Source organism: Sander vitreus, chromosome 6, assembly GCF_031162955.1.
Source record: "Sander vitreus isolate 19-12246 chromosome 6, sanVit1, whole genome shotgun sequence".
NCBI lineage: Eukaryota > Metazoa > Chordata > Actinopteri > Perciformes > Percidae > Sander > Sander vitreus.
This window is the reverse complement of record NC_135860.1, coordinates 18,753,159-18,759,158: the sequence shown is the minus strand read 5'-3', so window position 1 is coordinate 18,759,158 and position 6,000 is coordinate 18,753,159. Positions and strand designations below refer to the sequence as shown.

Sequence of the window (6,000 nt, the reverse complement as noted above, 5' to 3'; positions counted from 1 at the left end):
ACACATCGTTCCAACGTATTTTATACATCGTGCATATGCACTCATATACATCGTTCTAACATATGTCATACATCGTACAGATGCGGGCTCATGTACATCGTCCCAACATCTGCTATACATCTTACAGATGCAGTCTCAGGCACATCTCCTGGCATGTTATACGTAGTACACATGTCAGGAAGATGTGCCGATCAATTGATCCTGCATTACCCCATTTAACAAAACTGGTCAGTATAGGTCACACGAAATTACTTTAAATATCTTTACTGAATTGAAATGCTAAAGTAAGATAGATAAAGCATACACACTTACTTATAATAATACATTTTATTTATGAAGTGCTTTTCAGGGTACTCAAAGACAATTTACACAAGTTCAAATTATTATAGAAAATAGCACACTGTAACACATTAAAAGCTATTCTTGTATGTAGCTAGATTTTGGGATAATCATCCTACTGTGGTCTATATTAAGGGCTAATGTACAAAAACACTATTAAAAGCTTAAACCAGTGTTTTTTAAAGTCCGAGACTGTGGGCTTCCCTCAGGCAAAGAGCTGGGGCAGGCACGTTTCCTGGGAACGGTGTGCAACGGCTTGAGTTGAGTTTTCTCTCGTTTGGTGGTGTCTTTCGATTATTGGCTGTGTTCCAGGTAATACCCAATCAGTAGAGACGTGTCTGTAAACCCGTGGTAATAAAAAGGTGCTTGCGCACACAACAGGATGTCCAACGCACCCGGTTTCAGTTTTAAAAAACGCCACTTTCTCAATTTTTTGATGCCTTTGGGATCATGGTAATGTTATTTGAACCCAAAGCCAAGAATAACATTTATTTATTAAGAAAATTCATTATTTTCTTAATCTGTAGGAGTCGCTGAAATATATATAATATACAGTATTTCTCTCTTTTGACTACACACTCGTGAGCTGTATATCCCTGCTTCACAATAGCAGTGTGTACATGTTGGAGAACAAAAACTAATTGTCCCACCATATTGTCCACTGATCTATCATAATGTCAATTATTTCAGTAGCAAAAAAAAAAAAAGGCTGTCCCTGCTACAGCCTCTGCTCCAGTCTGTTGCCACTCGGGGAAGTCCTTGATGGCCAGCTTCGTACTCAGGAAAGTAGGATTCCTCTGTGCTGCTGCTGCCGTGACAAGAACAAAAGATTTGGGTTTCTGTGCGTTATTCGAAGAAGTATCTTTTAATGCATGGAAGTTTTTTTTTAGTTTATTTTTTGTTTCTTCTCCCTTTGTTTTTAAGAAGTGGTTGAGTTATATATTTTTTTTTGCAGATGTGAATAGAAGACCGGTTTCATTAAGTAGAATATGGCAAACCAAATGTCGTTAACGTAGTTAAATTCTCTGCTAAATTTTCCTCAGAAGCTCCAATTCAGCATTTCAATATAATTGAACAGTAAGGCCATTTGGGTCAGTAGGGGGGCTGCAGTCTATGCAGTTTCATTTTGGATGAAGTTCAAGATCCACAACAGGTGGGCTGTTTACGGTAGAAGGGATACAGCTACGGCCAAAAGTTACGCAAAAATCCCGCAAAATCTAGACTAATATAATAATATATTTGTTATACTTTCACCCAGGAAAACGTGTTTCGTTCCTCTAGAGTTTTAATTCAAACCACGATCTGTTTCCCGAACTTAACTAGTCGTTTTGGTGCCTACACTTAACTGTTGTCACCGTAGCTGTATCCCATCTAGCCTCAACCGCTGTTAAAGTGCCATTCTGACAATATGTATTTAGATCACTTTGTAAATGAAAGCTTTAAATAGCATGTTATACATCGTCCCATAAAATATACCATAACTTTCTCTCTAAAAGGGCTAACATCAAGGTTTCATAGTAATCACAATTATTTAAAACGTATTTACTTTTTATACCAAAGGTGCCATTTTATGCTGTCCTCTCTTTACTTCCTACTCCCATTTTCAATTACGATTTTTGTAAACTTACCACAGATGATTTGGCAAAGTAATGACTGGGAATATGGCAGCTTTTCCACATTTCCCCATTGAATATCTTGGTCATCATGGCAATTGAGAGATCTGAAAAATACAAACATATAAAAATTTAAAATAAGATAAGATCCTTAATTAATCCCACAGTGGTGGACATTTTCAGTGATACTGCACCAAAAGGAAATTGCAATGGCAAAAGCATCAGTAAAAATGCAAGAATACAGTTAACAGTTAACAGTTAAGTATACAGACAGAAAATTTAATAACACGGTATTCACAGTATTGCACAGAGTAGTTATTGATATTGCATAATAAGGTGTACATTGATGTTGCACGTGAGTAAATTGTCACATATGGTGCGTGTGGTCTACTTGGAGCAGTGTTGATTATAAAGTCTGACAGCAGCAGGAAGGACGTGTGGTATCTCTCCACTGCACGTTAGGGTTACATTTGAATACAAAATGTAACCTAAGTACAACTTCCAAAGGGTTAAAATATTTACTGTTGATAGATGGATATGATTTAATAATAGTTTATTACCTACCCATTTCAAAGTCTGTGTAGGTCTTCTTCTTTGGCTTCCTGTTTTCTGGAATCATTAGTGCCTCTTCCTCTGAGCAGGCCAATTCAGCAGTGTTCGTCAAACTCTTTCCTCTTATCTGTAAGAGATTAATATTCAGAGGTAATTAATAATTCAACTAAAACGTAATAGATAGAGAAAGTCTAGGAACCCTTGAACACACAGGGGGTGGAAAAATAGAGCAACACATAAGAATCATGAGTGGCACTGCGCCTGCCACAAATACTAGATAGATTCGGATTACAGGTGTGTAATTTGTATCATGCAACAAACTAATATGAAAATGACATACCTGACTCTTTTCACTTGTTGATCAGGCTTATACACACAACTATTATTGTGGTATGATGTCCTTCATCTTTGCATTGCCTTCTCTCCCAACTCCTGCCCACGTTTTCTGATCTTCCACTATACATCATACCAACATAAAAACAGACACACTATGTGAAGTTGTTAAGGTAACCAGATTTAATGCCGAGTGTACAGAAACGAACCAGTCTTACTAGCTAAACTGTCCTAAAACATATTTTACGTACGTTGCCATTTTGGTAATAAGCAGGGTAAAAATAAAACATTATAATCACAATGTAATAAGTACGAACGTTAGCCTGCCATTAGACGGCCCCTGAACTTCTTCACCTTTTTAAAATATGATTTAACGTTAGTTGGCAGATTAGCTAGCTAGCTAGCTAACGCTACATGCAGAATTTACCTTTACATTTTGATTATATAACAAGTCTTCAGCTTTAAATGTTCCCAGTTGAGGTTCAGTTCCATTTAAGCCAAAAAAATCAAATTAACCGATATGAGCAAAGTATGACTGAGGTGCGGCACTCAGTTACTGTTAGCTAGCTAGCTAGCTAAAATTAACGTTAAGGGATATCGGGTAACGTTCAATTAGCTAGCTATCTAGCAGCCTAACGTTAGCTAACGTTACTGGCATGTACTGCAACTGATATAGCTAACGTTAACTTTACATTCAGATTCAGTCAGATTAGTACATAGCTAGCTAACTAGCTAGAGCACGTATATTTTAATTTTAAATGAATGTAAAAAAGGGCGGCTAGTGCGATGTTAGCCTGATCTAACGGCTCTAAAGTTACTTTAAACCATGACATGGCGTAACTTACTAACACATATTGTCATTTGTCAGATGAACACCAACTTCCACATGAGAAAACGTCGAAATATTTGTATTAACGTTACGTTAAAATGAAATAGTGCTTACTATGGGATTTGACAGCAGCAACGAAGCAGTCTCTATCCTAACCCTTATAGACTGGCAAGTTTTTTTCCTTCCTTTATCGACTGTGGCGCGAATATGTTGCTGGGCAGAATTCAGATTCACTGTACATCACATCAACAGTGAGTGTACAGTAAAGACATCCAGACGCTCAATAAACGATACTTCCAAATAACCCGCGAACAACTGAGGAACTTATAATACATCTAACATACATAGTTAATACGTTGCTGCGATGTATAGATTTCCATCATAATAAGACGCACAGACGCTCATTAAACGATGCTCCAAAATGACCCGCGAACAACTGAGGAACTTGTAATACATCTAAAATACATAGTTAATACGTTGCTGCGATGTATAGATTTCCATCAAAATAAGATGCCCAGACGCTCATTAAATGCTTCCAAATGACCCGCGAACAACTGAGGAGCTTGTAATACATCTAACATACATAGTTAATACGTTGCTGCGATGTATAGATTTCCATCATAATAAGACGCACAGACGCTCATTAAACGATGCTTCCAAATGACCCGCGAACAACTGAGGAACTTGTAATGCATCTAACAGACATAGTTAATACGTTGCTGCGATGTATAGATTTCCATCATAATAAGATGTCCAGACGCTCATTAAACGACGCTTCAGAATGACCTGCGATCAATTGAATGAAAACCGTGGACATTTCCGGGGACAGCTCCAGCCGGGGACAGGTCACCGAAACCGGGGACTGTTCCCGGAAACCGGGGACGTCTGGTCACCCTATCATTGATGCCCATCATTACATAAACATAGAGACACAATAGCTGATGTATTTGTTGACTGTAAATGTCGGTTAGCCCTAGTGGATATTATGGTCCGACACGACATCTGCTGGCTAATGAGGGCATTGCGGGCAACGAGGGTGTCAATGTAGTATGGCGACTTTGAATAGAGATAACCACTTCAGTTCTACCCTACTTACGATACAAGATAAAGCGGTGCAAATATTATAAATATAGCGTACACTTAAACTTGTTTCTTTTTAAAATACGTTTTGCTATGTGCCCCAATCCACAGCAGTACATTGCTAAGCTTGCGAGCCGGTGCTTCTGACTCCTCCTTTTCAAACTGGGGGCGTGCTGGCTATGGATAACTAGGCCTACCTGATTGATTATACCTCATAAAACCCGAATTTAGAGATCCTCTAAATTTCCTTTAACTAGGAAATATGAATCTGTAATCTAGTACACGGGCCAGTGGCGCAATGGATAACGCGTCTGACTACGGATCAGAAGATTCTAGGTTCGACTCCTGGCTGGCTCGTCTCTTTTCTCACTTGTCGGGCGAGCAATTTTATTAAGTGAGAGCCAATCGCGTTGCCCATCACTACCATACAGTATACCATTACCACGATCTGACCATTCAAATGTCGCTTCACTAAAGAGACTGACATCGTTTGCTATATTTTTGATAAGTTCATTGCCATTCTATTTTCTCGAAATTTTAATATAATAAAAGTTACATTATTGAGAACATGCTAGCAGGCTATGAAAAGGTCATAACCCAGCTGACAAATGTTTAAACAAACGTCAACAATTAACGTAAGATAGGATGGTAAGAAATGAAGATGAGAAAGTGGACGAATAGGTATGGGTTCCTACTATATTTTTATATTTTATATTATTTTAGTATTATAAACTCTAAACAATCAAACAAAAAAGTTTCCTGTTTAGAAGGAATAATGTTTCATGTAAAGGGAGAATTGTAATGTACATAATAGATGAAAAACACGTGAGAGCACAGAGATTAGCCCTAGATTTACCAAACATAGTTCTAATTGAGAAAAGTAACGAGCCAGCCAGGAGTCGAACCTAGAATCTTCTGATCCGTAGTCAGACGCGTTATCCATTGCGCCACTGGCCCGCCTGCAAAATCATGTTGTCATATTTCTTTCTTAAAGGAATAGTTCGGATTTTACAACGAGTTGAAATATTTCTTAAAAGTAACTAAAAATTACTTTCTGACACGTAGTGACATCTTTCTGTCAGAACACGATGACTGTTGGGTATTGTGGGGCGTTCTTAAAGCTTATAATCTAACAAAAAAGTAAATCTAAAAGTTGACCCCCGTTGACCGCAATGCCCTCATTAGACAGCAGACGTCGCGGTTGGACCATCATATCAGAGGCTGTATGTTTATGTAATAATGGGCATGTCCATC

The 6,000-nt window shown here is 38.1% G+C and overlaps 1 long non-coding RNA gene and 2 other non-coding genes across 4 annotated transcripts; 1 reads left to right on the top strand and 2 right to left on the bottom strand.

Annotated features, from left to right (window-relative positions):
• Window positions 1-318: 318 nt before the first annotated feature.
• Window positions 319-4,562, bottom strand: LOC144519864 (uncharacterized). 2 transcript variants are annotated; one of them, XR_013502142.1, is made up of 5 exons: window positions 4,453-4,562; window positions 2,845-2,960; window positions 2,517-2,631; window positions 1,968-2,059; window positions 319-1,147 (listed from the first exon to the last, which is right to left on the bottom strand). It is a non-coding gene; the product is annotated as an uncharacterized LOC144519864 (long non-coding RNA). The 2 variants fall into 2 exon arrangements; XR_013502141.1 differs by having other exon boundaries at window positions 3,781-4,559.
• A 468-nt stretch (window positions 4,563-5,030) lies between these two features.
• trnar-acg (transfer RNA arginine (anticodon ACG)) lies at window positions 5,031-5,103 on the top strand. The gene has a single exon. It is a non-coding gene; the product is annotated as a tRNA-Arg (tRNA).
• Window positions 5,104-5,630: 527 nt separating this feature from the next.
• Window positions 5,631-5,703, bottom strand: trnar-acg (transfer RNA arginine (anticodon ACG)). The gene has a single exon. It is a non-coding gene; the product is annotated as a tRNA-Arg (tRNA).
• Between the last annotated feature and the right edge of the window lie 297 nt (window positions 5,704-6,000).